The 17,825-nt window shown below is 42.4% G+C and overlaps 1 long non-coding RNA gene across 1 annotated transcript; it reads left to right on the top strand.

Moving 5' to 3' along the window:
* The first annotated feature begins 997 nt into the window (after positions 1–997).
* On the top strand, positions 998–16,340 carry LOC132965985 (uncharacterized). The gene is made up of 2 exons (XR_009670160.1): positions 998–1,369; positions 13,288–16,340. It is a non-coding gene; the product is annotated as an uncharacterized LOC132965985 (long non-coding RNA).
* Positions 16,341–17,825: the final 1,485 nt, after the last annotated feature.

Below are 17,825 nucleotides of genomic sequence, written 5' to 3'. Positions count from 1 at the left end.
GACGGTAGAATGGCATAAATATGTTAAACACATCATGCTCTCTCTGTTTCAATACATGTTTAAGAGGATATCAGGGGATCTTTCCTCCCACCATGTCACCTTTAGCCTGTATCCTTTCCTTTCAATTAGCTTCCTGTCTCGTGAATAATGAATTCGTTTCGAGGACTTCTTAGCATCAAAGAATGATTGGTTGATTTAAGGACTGAAGGGTCGGTTTAGGTCTTAGCAACAATAACCGCATAGAAGTGTAGCATCAAAGGCTTCTTTCTGGATATATACCGTAAGTTGAATAGTAATATTTTATCCTAGGCTGTGATAATAAATAACATGAATTTGATTAAAGTTTCCCATTAAATCACTTTCCAATTGATTTACATCTGTTCATCTTATAGAGGAAAATTATGCAATAGGTGTAACATGAAAGTATATAAACCATTCATTGTGTTTATTCATGCAAATTTGTATATTACAGCTGCTGTAAGAGTTAAATCATAAAAGTAACATTATTTATGTGAAAGATTCAGAGTAAAAAAATGAAATAAAGATAAAGTTTTATTTCAAATGAGAAGAAGGTTGACTGACTTAAAATATATGTTCATAATGTAGCCTACTATAAATTATTCCTTGATGTCTTTTTAAATGTTAACTCCAACCTTCATCATTTTGTCAACAATTTTTAACATCTTCCTCCTTCAGATAAAGCTGTGTACATCTTTATGTAGACAGCTTTTCGAAAGTTGATGTACAGACTCACCAGACATTCTCATTTGTTTCTCTTTTTCTCACAGCAGAGGAAACACAGCGTGTGCGTTTCTCCTCGCTGCCTCCCGCGTAATTCTATGACAAAAAAAAAAAAAAAAAAGCAAAAGATCTTTGGAACAATTTGTTACTTACTGCCCCCCCTCCTAACGAAACCCCCCCGCCCCCCACCCTTGACTGCTGAAAATTATGAACAGTGCGCCGCACATTCTTGCGCACAGCCAAGTGAGGAGGCGCCTCCGCTTCAGTCCTGGGCCAATGGCGCAACAGAGCAGCATTATCATACTGATCCCCGGCTGACCAATGGCGCGCGCCTCCCCGGCTCACATGACGCCTTTCTGTGCGCTCCCTCTCCTCTCAGCGCTCAATCCCGGCGAGTGCAGGCATCACTGAAGACCTGACACCGGCGGAATCGGACGTTCGCTGTCTTCAGCAGAAATAACCAGGTGTTATCTTATGCAAACTTTTTTTATCGCTATCAAGACGATGCCGGCCGTCCTTTTGATGAGAATGCCTCTTCTTCGCTGGAGGAACAGACTTTTTCCGTCTCCAAACGAGCAGAGAGGCGCAGGGGCGAGACAATAACGCCCAGAAGTTATTGAAATGAATCGTAAGTAGGAATTCTTATACATTTTTCATGTCCTTATCTCTAATTTTGGTGATTATTTCTTTAAGAAGTAGTTATGTTGATCGTCTATTATCAGACGACTTTTTAATGTAGACTATACGGCTGCATGTGTCACTTTTTCGCCTTGTGCTTTCTGTCATTTTTGTTTACATTGAACGTATAATTAAACATTTAAAAACGCTGTCCAGGCTCTCATTGTTATATTTTTGGTGCTTGGATGATCTCTGAGTTCATTTCGCCCGGTCGACATTCTTTGTGCGTCCTTGTTGAATGTTCTCGTTGTGGATGTGTGGCTGTCTCAGCGCAGCGGCATAGCATGAAATATAGATAAAAAGCACACGGCAAACCCGCTGACCCCAGCCAGTCAGGCTGTGCAACCGGTCCACACGGCTCAATGAGGACAATTAGGGGGGGGGGGGGGGGGGCAAGGGGGAAAGAGAGAGAGAGAGAGAGAGGAGGGAAAAATGGAGTACTTGAAGCGCACTAAAGCAGGGCTGCACTTCACTTCAACCCGCCAGGCAGGATAAGGGTGGATCTTCAACAACCTTATGTGACATTTCCAACGCAGGATATGACCAAAAATGTATAAAAAAAAGAAAAGAAAAACGTCCCCAAACTTTAGACTGGGATCAGACTGAGGGGACAAAGTGGGTTGAAATGCTTCCTCCTCAGAAATGAGTAACTCCACCAAACAAGCTTTTGTGTCAAATCACAGAGAATTTGACAGACACTGTATGAGGTCATGTCAATCACTAAACCCTTTTATTGATTTGAAATTAGGGGGGACTGGGGTCAGGGGGGAAGGGGGAAGGGGTGCACATTGTATGTACATGTCAGAGTGGAAGCTAAAATGTGTGCCCTCTGATTTTCCGTGATTTCTGCACAATCAGAGGGAACGAAAGGAGGGGGGGGGGGGGGACCAGAGCCATTTGATGTTTTGAAAGGCTTCAGATGGCTTTAATTAGGACCTATAAAATCTGTCTGCCCTGTTCTCTGAGGCAGTGCTCTAGAAGGGAGGGGAGCTGATTTAAAAAAAAAAAAAAAAACACACACAAGGAAAAAAGCAAACCCCGATACAGAAAAGTCACTTCTGCAAAGGATTGTCTAATCAAATTTTTATAAGTCTCCTTTTTTCTCCCTCCCACCATTCCCTCCTTGATGCTGGTGGTATGTAGGCAACCCTCCTATTCCCTCTTTGTCTGGCTGCTGTGTTGTCTATACCTCCCCCCCCCCCCCCCCAATCCTCTCACCACACTCAACCTAACTACCGCCTACAGTCCCCTGGACCCAGACACCTGAACGCTAGACATAATGATCAAGAGAAGTTCCTGTCTGTCTAGGGCACAGCCAGTTGTTTAAGCTTTTCTTCTTTTCCTCTTTTTTTTTTTTTTGTCCCCATGCTGACCTGGCGGGCCCTCCCTTTAACTCTGATTCTTAGTATATTTTGTGTGTGTGTTGCGGGGTCACACTTACTTTTCTACTATAACTGTTTCTCTGCTGCTGCCGCTTCCTATATGGATCTTGGATGGAGTGTGGGTGACTCACACAGCTGCAATACACACACTCATGAGGAAACATCAAAGACTTCTTATGTGTGTGTGTGTGTGTGTGTGTGTGTGTGTGTGTGTGTGTGTGTGTGTGTCTCAGAGCGTGTGAGAGAGTGAGATTTCAGCTATGCTGTTCTGGCAAACGTCTTCAAAATTATAGGTATGGGGTTGTGAACTGTTATTATTTTATTTTTTTCAATTTTGTTCAAAAAGCTGGGGCTTTTTGTGCTGTGCTAGTTGGCTGTTTTGTTTTTATGTCCTTTGTTAATTGAACTTGATCTCTGTTAAGAATTATCCTTACCACATATGGGGAGACTCTAAAACAAAATGTTTGACTTGTTTTTAAGCGTTTTCAGCGTGATGATTCAAGATCTTTAGCTTTGATCTTCGAATTCAAGAGCTAAAAATTATTTTTTACCAAGTCTGATTCCTGCTTGAAAATTCCATTTCTATCCACACGAGAGCTTTTAAATGAGGCCCTATGATGCAGTCTGTCTTGCCTCAACTCTGATGGTGTTTTTTTTTTTTTTTTTACAAGGCTTAAAGCTGATGTGGCTTTTGAAGTGAAGCAAAAGGAAATACAAAAGACTAATTTGAGGCCAGAGTTGGTAAAAAACACATCTGTATGTGCATTCTTCGACGGGTAATTTCATCTCGAAGAGTGTCTACCTTTGAGGAGTACGTGTCTTTGTTTCTCGATGTGGGTTGGTGAGGGATTACATCATTTTGCTGCTGCTGGGTTAGCTAGATAATAAACTAGCTTGCTTGATGGAAAATGGCTGGTTGTCGTGAAGTCTTTGTTCTTATCTTTGCTTCACAACAAAGTGAAAATGAGTACGAGTACAGTCTCATATGTAATGTTTTTCTGTTTCTAGTCCAATTAGACGTATCATTTTTAGTGTATTACGGGTTGTTTTCCTCGATGATGTCCCATTTTTTGGATAAATTTGTTTGTTTGGAGATTATCTCCTAATAGCTGGAAAATGCTTCCTCTGAACCTTTAACCCTGTAATCTGCTCAGATACAATATTATGGAGAACAAGTGTTGGTAACATTTGCACAGGGCTTCCGCCCAAATCCTGCCTCTTGTTTGTGTGTGTTTTCTGAGAGCTGACTCTTGTGTATCATGGCATCAAGGAGATTGAGTATGTCTCTTCCTCTGCCACCACCCTTTGAAGGGGGAAGTAATAAAAAGCTCAATGGGTGCAACAAGCTGTTCTGAGGCTTTCTACCTGGAGATGAATAGGAGGCCCCTCCATAACGAAGGGGGAGAAGAGGACATTTTATTAGAGGCTAAGGATGTGGGGGGATGCGCCATAGCTTATAGACACTTGGTGTGAAATAGTCCAGTTGTACCAGTTTACAGGAAAGTGCTGTCTGCTGAGTTTGACTTGACAATAATTACTATTTGAGGTGCCAAAAGGCATAATTTTCTAAATCGTTAATCTGTCAATATATTTGAGTAAAAAACATTTTAAATCTGTTCAGGTTTAAGTAGGTCAAAAGGGTGTTTTGTAAACATAACAAATTGTCCTGTTAAATCCCGCTTGAAGTGAAATACTGTCTCTGTGGCGAGATAATACAACATCCATGATAATGGCATTGGACAATCACAAAGCCACAGATTAGGATTTTCAGTAACCAGATTTATGCGTGAAGGAGTGAAGTCATGGTCAGGAATGTAAATGGCGGAGTCATTCAATTACCACTGTGCCCTTTCCTTGGGAAAAGTCCCCAGCCGTGAAGAGGTTAATTGTTTTTGAATCTCCATCCGTGGGGAGAAAATGGGCGAACGGGAGGGATAATTGAGCCGCTGATAGTTGAGTGGATTATGGATTACTGCGCCTTTCCAAAGGGAAAAAGAGAAAAGGAGGTGAACGGGAAATGAAGTAGAGGAAGAAAAAAAAATGGGAAAGAAGGGGTGCGTGAAAGGCCATGTGTTGTGGATGCAGCCGCAGGGGTCGTCTGGTCGTCTTAGGGAAGAGAGGAGAACTTCACTCCTGTTTAGCCCTGCGAGGTGACCCTTGACCCCTTGCATGCTCCTCCCTGCTCCAGGTGCAAGCCCTCACTGCTAGCAGCTCACACACAGACACGCACACTACAGGCTAATTTCTCACACGCCTGGAAATCACTGGGGGGAAACGGCATACGAAAATGTGGATCCTTTTCACATTTGAACCCCCCTGCTTCTTTTCTTTTTTTTCTTTTATTCTATTGTGAAGGGTTAAAGATCCAAGCCTGCTTGTTGGGGTTGGGGGGGGGGGGGGGGGGGGGAGTGCTGTGATAATATGAGGCCTTTTTTTTTTCTTTTTTCCCTTCCTCCCTTGTGTTTCTCCCCAAGAAAATGGATGACAGTCTTTAAACCCGGTGGGGGAAAAAGGTGATCTGACATGGTGCAATAATCACAGGAGTGTTAATCAGAGGGATGTCATGTATAATTACTTCAGTGTTTGATAACGCAGAGATGAACCACCTCAGGCCATGAGTGAAAGTTTCCCCGATGCTATTAATGGGTGTTAATAAAATTCAAGAAACCCCGGATGGAACGAGCCCTTCTGCATGGCCTGCTGGTTAAAGCACTGTAAGGTTAATGAACCAATTTACATACTTTCTGCTGCCATCTGGGCGGAGTGACGAGGCAGATGCTCGCTACTTTGTACTGTTGCGTTGTGCGGTATCAGATGGAGGAATGTGACCGGTCCACAGAGGTCTATGAGCACATTTTTACATTGAGCCTGTAGTCCGAAACGATCACGGAACAAACTGAAAGGTCTACATCAGCATCGACCAGAACCCTTTTGTTTAATGTGTAATCAAATATAACCCGGTTACAAATGGGTGAATTATAAGTTCTTCTCTTTAAATTGGACCACCAGCCTTAGCTATTGTTCTTCATAAGAAGTGACGCTTAAGAGTGGATTAGACCCTGAGCCCTCCCCATTAGGAGAAGAAATATCCAGGAGAAGGGACAAATGTATCCCTAAGGTGATGAGAAACTGTACAGGGGTGATCCAGGAGAATCTTGATCCTGGGGACTGGGGGGGATTAGCGCGTGTCCACCAATCTGCCATCCTCATCTGGGTGATCACTTTACAAATAGAGCATCCTTGTAGTGCTCTTTTTGCAGAGGAACACAATGAGGTCTGTTGGCGATCAATAAAGCAGTGTGAAAGCAGGGGGATATGCTTAAAAAAAAAAAAAGAAAAATCAAAGGCTCTGGCTGGCATGGCCGTCATCTGCTGGAATCAGATAGGGAAGCTGCGCCTTGGAGGAAAGGTTGCTCAGGGCCCCAGGGCTGCTCGTTCTTGACAGATATCCCTCCTACTGGCACACATGCAGACTGATTTCATCTGAAAGACCAAAACATTTCTACATCTATCTGGTCCCTCTAAATGTGGAAAGAACAGCTGAAACGATGGATGGGTAAAATGGAGAAAAGAATATAATCCCCACAACGTGTATGGGGAGAAAATACCAAGCTATTTCTCTAACCCCTCTGTTGTCCTCCATGGGTGATGGCTTTTACCCCATGCTTCACTTACATGATTTAAAGAAAATAAAATCACCCCGGTTTTGGTTTGACAGTGTGTCAGAGCCCGTGCAAGTGTTTGTCTCAGATTAGCTCTTTGTGCCGCTAGGAACAACGGAAAAATGGGGTGGAGGGGGGTCAGGGATGGGAGAACAATACCGCTGCGATCCAAGTTGAAAGAAATCATTTGCACAATTTTAGGAAAGCTGTATTTGTCCGGTCGGATGGTTCTATCAAAGCCTAACAGCCACGGTGGAGCGTGATTTAAATGACGGGCGAGCTACAAAGCCGGCAGGATGTCGGGTTAGAGTCATTTCTCAGCTGAGCGCTCTCCAGGTAAAGGCACAGATAATGCGCTCTTGAGTTTCCCTTTTCATTTTTCTTAAAGAAGTCTAATTTCTACAGATGGCTTTGAGCTGACACCAGTGCTGCCAAAGCTGCTGTTCTCGGAGCTAAGCTTGTACAACATTTATGTGGTGAAGATGAAAAGACATCATTGCTCTAGCGCAAATTCATCCCTAAAAAAAACCTTGCTCAGAAAAGCACTATTTCTCTCTAAAGTATTATCTGTTTTCATCCTGTCGTCTTGTGTTTTCTAAGACCCTCCATATTGCTGACTTTTCAAACTTTAAATACCAGGATGATACTTGCAAAGGTTGAAAGTTCAGGTAAGTTGGAAAGCAGAAGTATAAAGAGTTGAGTGCGATTTCTTAGCCTGGAACCTGCTGTTAACTGGCAGTGCAGATAAAAAGAAGGAGATTTGCCTCTACCCATTTCTCTTGTTGTCTTCACTCTCAGAACCCCCTCCGGTCCTTCCTGGTGACTCACTTCTTTCCGAGCCATTTATGCTTGAAAACTTCCTAAGGATGAACCAAACATATTCTGGGTTTTTATCGTCGACGAGGGACCATTGGGCATAATGAAGTTCTGTTTCCCAGCATGAGTTTGGGAGGCTCATGATTACAAATGCTCTTCTCATTGTCTCCCATCATCTCCTGCCTAATTGAAGACAATATAATGAGACAATGGGGTCTCGCTCATCACTCTACATCGATGGCATGCTCTATGGAACATGCCAGTCTGTTAAAAGTGGGAGGGGGTGTGTGTGTGTTTGTATGGACACTTGAATGCACTCGAGCTTGTTTAATTTGGACCAAGAAGATGGACAATTAAACTACAGCTCCCGGGGGGGCTGTTCATTTTTGGTCAGCTTCCCCACTTCTAGGACGCCCTCCCATCTAAATGCTCCTGGATGTGTCTGGGTCATGCACAAGGGGGTTGGGGCGAGGCGGGAAGGAGAATTGGGGTGGGGGTTCGCCCGATGTCGGGGTTGTCTCAGATGATTAGGACAGCCAAGTGGGGAGAGTCCCCCAGTGCCTGGCCCCCTTCACCTCCCTAATATGCTCTGAATAAGTCCCCCTCCGCTGTGAGTTTTTTGTGGGCTTCGGCGGGAGGTGGTGGGGATTATGTCTGGCCATGGTTTAGGAGTGTTTGTCATCTGCCCCCTCGAGGCCTGCACCGGCTCCTTTGTCTGAGCGCGAGGCGTCGGTACAATGTCAAATCACACAATGTGCCCCTGCAATCAGGGCATCTCGGGTGAGAAACCGACACAGGATTTAATGTATGGATTTCTGTTTTTCCACAAACTTAACTCAAGGGTTAAGAATTTAATAGGTAAATACAATGGTTTTATTTAGTTACAATCGTGGATTGCTGCTTGTTCAACCCCTCACATCAGAAGGTCTCACAATATTATCGGATAAAATCTGTTTTTATATGCGAATAAACAATAAAAATTAAGTGCTGAAATCCATCATTCATGGGGAGGAAAAATGCGTTGTAGGAGAAGAAGCAATGCTCATTTCTCTTCACAGAAAATAATTAACCAGAATGCTTTGCAGCCACAGCTTGCATCGCAGCTAATCTACGATTGCAAGTGTGGGAAATCCATCAAACTCTTAACAGCTTTTTTACTCTAATTTGAACAATGAGTCATGATGGCAGTGTTTGCCCCCAGTTTGTAGACGCATTCACTAATGGTCTCCTCTGAAGGATGTTAAGAAGCATCTCGTAACATAAGGACGCCATTAAAAATAAGTATAGAACATTATTTGAACACGTGATGATAAATAATGCCTGGAAATCATCAGAAAAGATGTAAATAGAAGTTTGACTGTAGAATAGTTCATGAGTGAAAACTTGCTTTGAATCAGTTTATATACAGTGGCCTGTTTGATGCTGTAATTCAGCATCAAACAGACACAGTCTGTAAGTCAGTTTGATGATCTCAGAGGTGTTTCTATGCTTCCACACAGTGCATCTCTGTATGAAATTTGGAAGAAAGATTCATTCATCTCCACACAATGGCTATCAAAGAGGGCACTGAGTCCCAGCCAGATATCACAAGTTACATTGACACTAACCAAAACCTCCTCTCTGCATACTGAGGAGGCTAAACCTCTGAATAACTGATAACGGCTCTGGAGGATTTAGATGCTGTGGGAGGAACGGCTTCTGGGGCTTTGCATTCAAGTCACTTAGACATCTGGAGCACCAGGAAATGACACACATTCCTCCATCGCAGTAACAAAATAAATAAACCCCAAATCTGGCTTTCTACTTTTCGTGAACAATTAGGACTTCAACATGAATGTATATCGCAGTAAATCCTAATAATTCAATTATATGATCAAGATTTCTCTGCACTATCGGGAACATTTAATCAAATCTTCAGATACATTTGATCTTGTGAGCAAAAGCATGCCTTTATTTCTCCATAAAGACGTACATGTTCAAGTTGGAAACCATGTTTCTGTTTTAAAATCTGATATTCTTGGTAATTAATTTATGAGAAAATTAAGCAGAGACAACAGCGTTACATCCACACCGGGACAAGCCTTTCCAGCTCTACCATATTTCTTAAAAGGTTTTGCGAACATTTTTAGACAGCCTAAGTTTTTTATCTGGTTAAGAAACCGACTGAAATGAATCCTGTAGCCTCTTTATGAGCCACGAACGAACAAAACATTTATGAGAATTGACTTTCTATATTATCTTTTAATGGCTGAAATGGGGGGGAAACAGACTTTTTTCACATTTTGCACAGCAGTTATCTAGAATAAGTTATAAATAAACTTTATAGAAAAGAAGAAATGATGTGAAAAGTCAGCAGGATGTGCCCAACAAAACATCTTTCACATGTACAGGACAGGACTGTGAATCATGTACAGTGAACACACTTATTCATTTTCAGCTTTTCTCAAGTCAAACCGGCTGCTAATTCTGACTCGTACTCGTACACCTAAATGACTAATCACTCCGCAATTACTTGTCATAACATCCAACTGTTTATAATGCACACCCTCCAATTAGCCTCTGTACTTTGCAGATGAGCAAATACACCGGAAGAGTTGTGATGACACCCATGCAGCTAATTGAGATAATAAAAGCCTTCGCGCACTTTCTTTGAAATGTGACGATTCTAACCGTGTCTCTCACAGCTGTGATCAGAGTGTGAAGAAAATATTTTTAAACCATGTAAGTAACTGAGTCCACTTGAATTGCATCTTCTGCTTTTTTTTTTGTAGTTTCCACTTAGTTTGAATGAGCCTAGAAGTATAATAAAACCATTTTCATAAAGTTTCTTGAACTATCCTTTGAGATTTTTTTACAGCTGTGGTTTTAAGGAGTATGGATGTTAATGTTTGCAGGGGTTTGTGTGTGTGTGTGTGTGTGTGTGTGTGTGTGTGTGTGTGTGTGTGTGTGTGTGTGTGTGTGTGTGTGTGTGTGTGTGTGTGTGTGTGTGTGTGTGTGTGTGTGTGTGTGTGTGTGTGTGTGTGTGTGTGTAATTGAGTTTTCCAGGGTTCTGGGTGAGAGTATCATCTGACCAGCGGAAATGTGTTGTGTGTTGCTATTTTTAGACTTCATTGTGGAAGAGGTCGAGAAGTTGGTTTATCAAAGCAGTTTGAGCGTCAGTGTGATTATGGCGGATATTAAACCTTTCCAAATTTAGTAGCGCCACTTCACACAACCCAGAGTAAAGTTGAGAAAACGATGGGATTTGATTGAATTTCGGTTGCAGGGAGAAAAACATCAGTTCAAAAAAAAAGAAAAATGCCTTTGTTTTTCTTTTGTTGGATCTTTCAGACACACAAAAGAGGTCGTAGAGGGTTGAGGTTAATACTCAAGCAAACATATCAGTCTATGCAAATCATCCATCAAATGCAGTCTGACTTTTCTGTTTCAAGGCAGCGAATCATGTGCGGATGATCTCTGTGTGGGCAGGACGCCTTGAAGGTTTGCATCATGTCTGCCACACTCTCCCAGAGGGCATTCTTCTAGCCTCCTTACATGCAAACGCACTCAAAAACAGACACGCACGCTACCATTTTATTCCTCATCGCACGGCAGGAGTCTGTCTTCATCTGTCCTATTGATTGATGAAGCAGGCACAGCAGGGAGTCGAAGAGAGGCAGAAGTCTAAAGCGAGCATCACTAGCAGGCACACACAGTCACGCACACACACACACACACACACTCACTGTCTCTGTCATGTTCTCCCTGTGTCTGTCACAGCAGACTCTGCAATGACACATGAGTGTACACACATGCATACTGAGAGACATGACACACACAGCAGTGGTGATGTTACACACATCACATCATGGCTCACAATTACACCACATTACACAAACACACACACAAATAATGAATTAGCACGGCCTGGCTGTGCAGGCGCCTGAGCAGGACAGGCGTTTTCTATAAACATAATGTTTGTAGTCAGGGTTAATGATCCTATTCCCTCTGAGCTGCCACCGTGTGTGTGTGTGTGTGTGTGTGTGTGTGTGTGTGTGTGTGCACATGTGTGTTTTTGGCTAAGGGGAAAAAGGCACTGCTCTACTGTGCTGTCTCCCTTAACTTCCAAATGCCCCAGGCACCATTACAAGAGCAGCATTTATACTATTAGAGAACTGGCTTTGGCACGTTAGCTGTGCTACCAGAACGAAAAAAAAAGCTAAAATTATGTTTTGTCTAACCTCAATGGGCAGGTCTGGTGTTTTCTTTGCATAAATGAGAAATTATAACTTGTTGACATAAAGGCTATTACTGCAAGATGCCTGGAATATCAGGCGCGTAAATGTAAAAGCAAAAATAAATAGAGTTTCTTTGTGTGCGTGTGTGTGTTTGTATTCTTTGAAATCAGAAAAAAAAATCCAGACTCAAGAGTTTTTTTTTCTATCTACTCAATCTTTACTTTGGTGTTTAAAATTAGCTTCCAGACCTGAACCAGAAATAGCCATCTGCAAACTACTTTTCCTTGGACTCTCAGTCAACTGGAGTCTGTGGGTTCAGAGAGGGTGTAGCCCCTCCAAAACCCCACCCACCCCTCCCCATAAAACACACTTTGAGTCTGAGAAAGCCTTCTCACAAAGTGCTGAATGGACAGAAAAGTACAGGAATGGAGGAAGACTGAGAAGTAACTGTAACCCCTACTCTTTTCTCCAAAGTACCCTACCCTTGTTCCCTTTCTCCCCGTTCATGTTTTCCTCCCTCCCTCCCTCCATCCTCTGTCCCCTCCCTTCCTCCTCGTCTCCGCCGGCGTTCCTGTCGAGGCATGCCTCCAACCCCGCCAACCAGCATCGTCCGGAGCAGGGCGACGGGGGCAAAAAAAGAGATTGAGGGTGGGGGGAGTTGGGACAAACAAAGGAGCTCTGTTGCTGGCTCGCTGGGGTTTTTGAGGGAGGGTTGGGGTGCAGACGTAGCGAGAGTGTGACTGAGGAGGTTTTATCATTAAGAATAGAGATTAAAATGAATGGGAGGGGAGCGGGGGTGTCTGCTCTGTTCACAGTAATAAAGAGAACAAGCAGTGCCAGTCTTTTTTTTTTTTTTCCACACACACAAACACACACAGTTTGCACTCTAAGCAATGCTGCAGTTGGTGTTAGTGTGAATAATAGAGGGATGGGGGGGGGGTGTTTCATTGTTTTGCAGCCATTGTACAATATTTGCTTAGCCCTCGTGCTTTATCAGTGCGGCTGTACAATACAAATGAGATGGGTGAAAAGTGTGTGTGTGTGTGTGTGTGCAATGGCGGCTGTCACAGCTGTTTGCAATTTCATCAGTGTACTGTAAGACACCTCCCACACACACATACACTCACACTCATATTCACAAACACTGTCAATTTACGAAACCAAGGCCACAATAGAATCATTTTCCAAACAGCATAATTACAAGTCAACTCATATGCAAACAAAAGTTGATCAAATTGATGCAATTACAAGCGAGTGCAGATATTTTAAACCATTAATAGCTTCTTAGAGCTATATAGGAGGGTAATGATCATCCTGTGGCATTTATCTGCACCTGGTTCCCTATCCCTCACTTTCTTAATTTAAGCAATCCTTGCATGAATGTTTTGCACTTTGAAATATTTCTTTTTTTCTCAGGTTTTTTTCGGCTCTGCATTCCTAAAATAGTTGCTCAACACTTTTAGAGAAACTAAAACAACACAATGTCTTAACTTCATACTTTCATGGATGCACAAGCTTCTTTTTTTTTTTTTAAGTTATAAACTCTATAAAGGTGTAATCTCTGCACCCATCTTGTTCACACATTCCTTCCACAGGCTGAGCAAGAACCTGTTTTGAAAGATAACTGAATTTCAGAGGCAATAACTGGAATCCCTCAAGCCCCCAAACTGAATGGAGTATTTTATTTCTTTATTTTCCTTGATGCGTGTGGTGCCTGTGGAGATAACTCCATTCCTCTAAAACAGTTTGGTAATGGTTCATTCCCCCTTCTCTGTCCCTTTTCCATCTCAGGTCATGAAAGGAGCTGGCATGAGAAAAAGCAGAAGAAACAGATCAAGCATTAGCAGCATTAGCCGTCGCTGCAGAAAGAAAGGGAAGCAATGAAGGAAAGACAAAGTGATTGAAAAAAGAGGTAAGAGCGTTCTGTTCGCCCCTGGGTGTTACATTGTCTCGTGTGTGTCTTTCCTCTGTTGCCCTTCAACATGTTTGCCTGAGTCAGTTGTGTACCTGCGTGGGTTTGGTGTTTGCATGTGAGTGTCTTTTTGTAATATGATTGAATGCAGCTTTGTTTGATTGTGTCTGTGTGTGTGTCTTTGTGTGCGTGTGTGTCTTTGTGTGCGTGTGTGTGTGTTCCTGGCATCGAGCCACAGCTGCCAGGTGAGGAACGACCATCCTGCCTGAGTCACCTGCTACATCCTTAACTTCTTTGTTGTCTTTCTTCCACCCACACTCATGTCTCTGTTCTGAAGAAACCAACTGCCACTTTCATTGATAAATATCTTCATTTTTACTCTGAGGAAGTTACATACAGTTCTTCTTAACAGGCATTGTCTACTCTTTTTTTTTTTAATGGCTTAACAACAGATTCCTAATTTTGATAAACAAATGAATTTATTCTCAAAATGTATGTACCAATCGATGTTCAGGAACCAATTTACACTCAAACCCCTTAAATTCACCTGAGAAGTGTCAGAAATTATACCTACAATACCACTTTTTGTTGTATTTCACTGATACTTTTTTAATTTGTGCTTTATATCAGTCCAAAGTTAAGCAAAATGTGTTAATACGGAAATAGCTTCATCTGTATTGATCCTATTGAACCTAAATCCTCATCGTGACAGCATATCACTGCTTAAAACTCCACCTGTGTTATTTAATGATGTTAATCCCATGTTCCTGTTTCATGTCAAAACTAGAAAACCCATCTCCTGTTTAAGGTTGGGATCTTTTCTCTCCAGCATCCATTAGAATATGAAAAAAAAAATCCAACAATTTTTGGCAATGCAGGGAGTTAAAAATATAACCATTACCTCTGAGGAGAGCAACGCCAAAAGGCAAAACACAGGAGTTAAAACTGGGAACAGAGCCACCTTATTGTCTCGGCTGAGTTTGAGCGGGTTCCCAAAGTGAGCGGTCTCTTAGAGAGTCTCTCTCTCTCTCTGTGTGAGCCTGAGAGCAGCGCTTAATCATTTTCCACCACACAGGCACGGCCAGAATGGCTGCCACAGTACACAGATAGGAGGGACGGTTTAAGAAGAGAAGCAGTGAGAGGAGAAGAAATTGTTTTTTTCCTCAGTTCTCATCAGACTCCATTCTTACGAGACTCTCTTTAACCTCTTCATCCCACCCAGAGGTTAATTAGTAATGATTTGAATTTTTCCAGGATTTCTCACATTTAGACATAGAGTATTCTTTGCAGTTCGTACAAATCTTTTACCGTCTGATTCTGTTTTTTTTTACTTTTTTAGTTTTATCATAAAATGGGAATATCTAAGTCAGTTTTTTTATTTTCTTTGGTGAATGAATCTGTAACTCTTCTCCTTTTCCATCTCTCTCCAACTCCCCGAGCAAAACTCACAAAGCGACCTCCACCTCACATTAACTTGGCAGAAGACAGCACAAATTCAATTCAGCTCATTTCAGTTCGCCTCAACTCACTTCATAACAACCCAGTCGAACTCAATTCTCTCTCCAAGCTCTCCCTCTTGTCTCGTACTCTCACTCATTTATTTTCAGTCCAACTGAGTCGTGCAATCTTCTGTCTTTTCTCACATTTTCAAATCCCTTCAGTTCTTTCTCTCTTGTGCAGCCTCTAAGAATACTCACATTTCAGTTACAAGGCCCAATCTTTACAGCGTACATCCATCCAAAAAATAAAGGGCACGCCACCTTTTTATTTAAAAAAAAACCAGGAAGAGATGATAATGAAGAAGATTATGATGGTTGTTTGAGTGTAGAGTAATGGTTTTGGAGAATGTGAAACTATCCTCCAAGGAGCAGTCAAGTGCAAATGATAATCTATTTTTAGAATTCCTCACATTTCAACTCCATGCTCAAATCATCCCAATTGGACAAGGAGATGTTGTTTTATAAAGGAAATGGTTTTGAACTCCTTTGAAGAAGAATTTTGTTTTGTTTTTTTATTTCATCACTCTGATGATGGATGTGCCATACATCAACCAACTGGGACTGCTGGAGTCACACGTTGTACAACTACACACAACTCCGTTGTTTTGGCCCTGGTGAAATGATGCAAGTGAAGTCTGGGGTAGAAAGAAAAGGGAAAAAGGTGGAGGATGTTGTAAGCACGTATCCAGACATGCCACTTCTCTTTCTTCTCTCCTCCCTTTTTTTTTTTTTCTTCCTCCCAAGTGTGTCTGTCCTCGGCTGTGGAGGAAGACTCTCTTTCAGGAGCAGCCAAGTCTGTCTAAGCTGGACTTAAAAAGCGACCAGGCTCAAGGGGTGGTTCTCTTTTTGGTGTCCATTTGTGTATATGGAGGCGGGGAGTTGCAAGGCTGAAGCCACAGTGTCACATGGTTTCATATTTCAAGAAGCGTGTTTAAGAAAATGACAGGCAAATGAGTCACTCCGTCAAGTCGTATTGATTCACTGCAGGACTCTGGGACAAGGCGAGTAATTGTCAGTTTCACGCTCACGCTAAATAACAGGCAGCTGATGGACGATGGATTCCAATGATGGGGTATAATCAGCCGGGGAACGGGCATAAAAGCCTGATGGACAAGTGCCGAAAATGGTAACATTGGTGTCCCCACAAAGGAAGGCCTAGACAACGAGTGCCCCCCCCCCCTCCTCCTCCTCCTTCAGCAAAGACACCCATCAACCAGCAGAGGATTAAAGATCAGGACGAGAGCTTTTATTGAGTTTAAAGCCACAATGAGAGTGTGATAAGGATGAGGGGCAGAGGTAGGACATTAAAACAGACAGGACAGAATATCAAAGAGTGCGGGAATCAACAAGAAAGAAAAAATGGATGCTGGTTGGTGAGGATTTCAAAGTGAGTATTATCTGTGAGAGAGGGAACCAAAAAGGGGAGCGAGAGAGAGAGAAAAAGAAGGGGGTAAGGGGCAATAGAGCGATGCATCTAATGTCTTTATAAGGTCATAAAATTCTGCACTTCCTGGCCCCTCTCTAATTGCTGAGAGGGGTAGAGAGGGGATGAAGTAGGGGAGGGGGGCTCGACTCTACCTGACTACAAAATGAGGCCTCTAAATCCTGGCTGCTTGGCCTTAGGGGGCTTTTTTTTTTCCTCGACATGCTTTGCCAGCAACATGGATGCGAAGGAGGGGAGCGACTCGAGAAAAGTCTACATTTGAGTGTGCTTTATTGTTCTTCCGCTTGAGATTACATTTGAGAAAGAGATAAATGCAAAAAAAAAAAAAAAGATAAGTGTAGGTAGGGGGAAGGTTCTGTACTTTAATGATCCCCTTAGAGTTCCCTTTCACCGGAAAATAAGACCAATGGAGAATGACAGAGTAAAGGGAAAAGAGGACTTAAGGCTATTCCTCACAATAACTACTTGAAAATAAAGCTGAGAAAGAACACAGAAATAAATGAAAAAAAGGCACAGGGAGCGAGGGTTTTATTGACTCAGCGGGAATCGAGCGTAGAAATGGCTACGCTCCCCCAAGGAGCCGTATGCTGAACTCTTGGAAATGTGAAAAGTAACGCTTGCCTTCATTGGAAAAGAAAACATTTTCATTTCATAAACTGCTCGTCTAAGAGACCCCTCTCCCACCTCTAACCCTGAAATCAGCACAGTAGAGCCTTCATAAGCAGAGCTTCATTTCATGACTAAGTGAAAAGTAGGAAAAAGGCACAAACTCATTCTTAACCGTGTCCCACATACCTGCACATGTACCTGAATGGAAGACCCCATTTATATCAGTATTTGTTTTCAAATGAGACCACAGCAGTTTCCGAACAGAGGCTGGAGCATTTTGCTTGCCAAAAAGAAAGCTTTTAACTCTATCCAGGTTATTTGGTTTTTAGGTTGTCGAGGTGTCTTGAGACATACCTGTGGGCAGAAAGAAAGAATTAAAAGTCCCACTGGCCAAAAACGGAAATATCTCCTTCGTCTCTAATTGGATGATTTTAAAACGAAAGAACAAAATGAAAGTAGACGCCTTAAAGTTTCAAAGGCACTAAAAATCCAAAAGTTTAAATCATTTTTAGTCAAATAATTTCAGTACGATAAACGTTTATACTCTTGTTATTGCAATGGTGCTACTGAACCATATTGAAAATATTTTAAACATTGTTTTACACAATGAAGCCCACACAGCTGGTTCTCCATGTATTTAGTAAAAATGGTACTTTCAGGCGTTGTGGTTTTTGTTTCACGCGTTCACTCTTACGCTGAGTTCATGAGCTGTGCGTCTAACTTTTAGTTTATTTTGATGGCGGAGGATACGGAGGAGCGTTGTTACTCAACTTGCCGCGCTGCAGGAGCTGTATAACAGTAGCTGTATAACAGTAGCTGGGCTTTATCAGAGATGGAGAGAATGAAAAGGAGTCAAAGGCAGCCC

The sequence above is a fragment of the Labrus mixtus genome, chromosome 3, assembly GCF_963584025.1.
Source record: "Labrus mixtus chromosome 3, fLabMix1.1, whole genome shotgun sequence".
Classification (NCBI taxonomy): Eukaryota; Metazoa; Chordata; class Actinopteri; order Labriformes; family Labridae; genus Labrus; species Labrus mixtus.
This window is presented reverse-complemented; position numbering and strand designations above follow the sequence as displayed.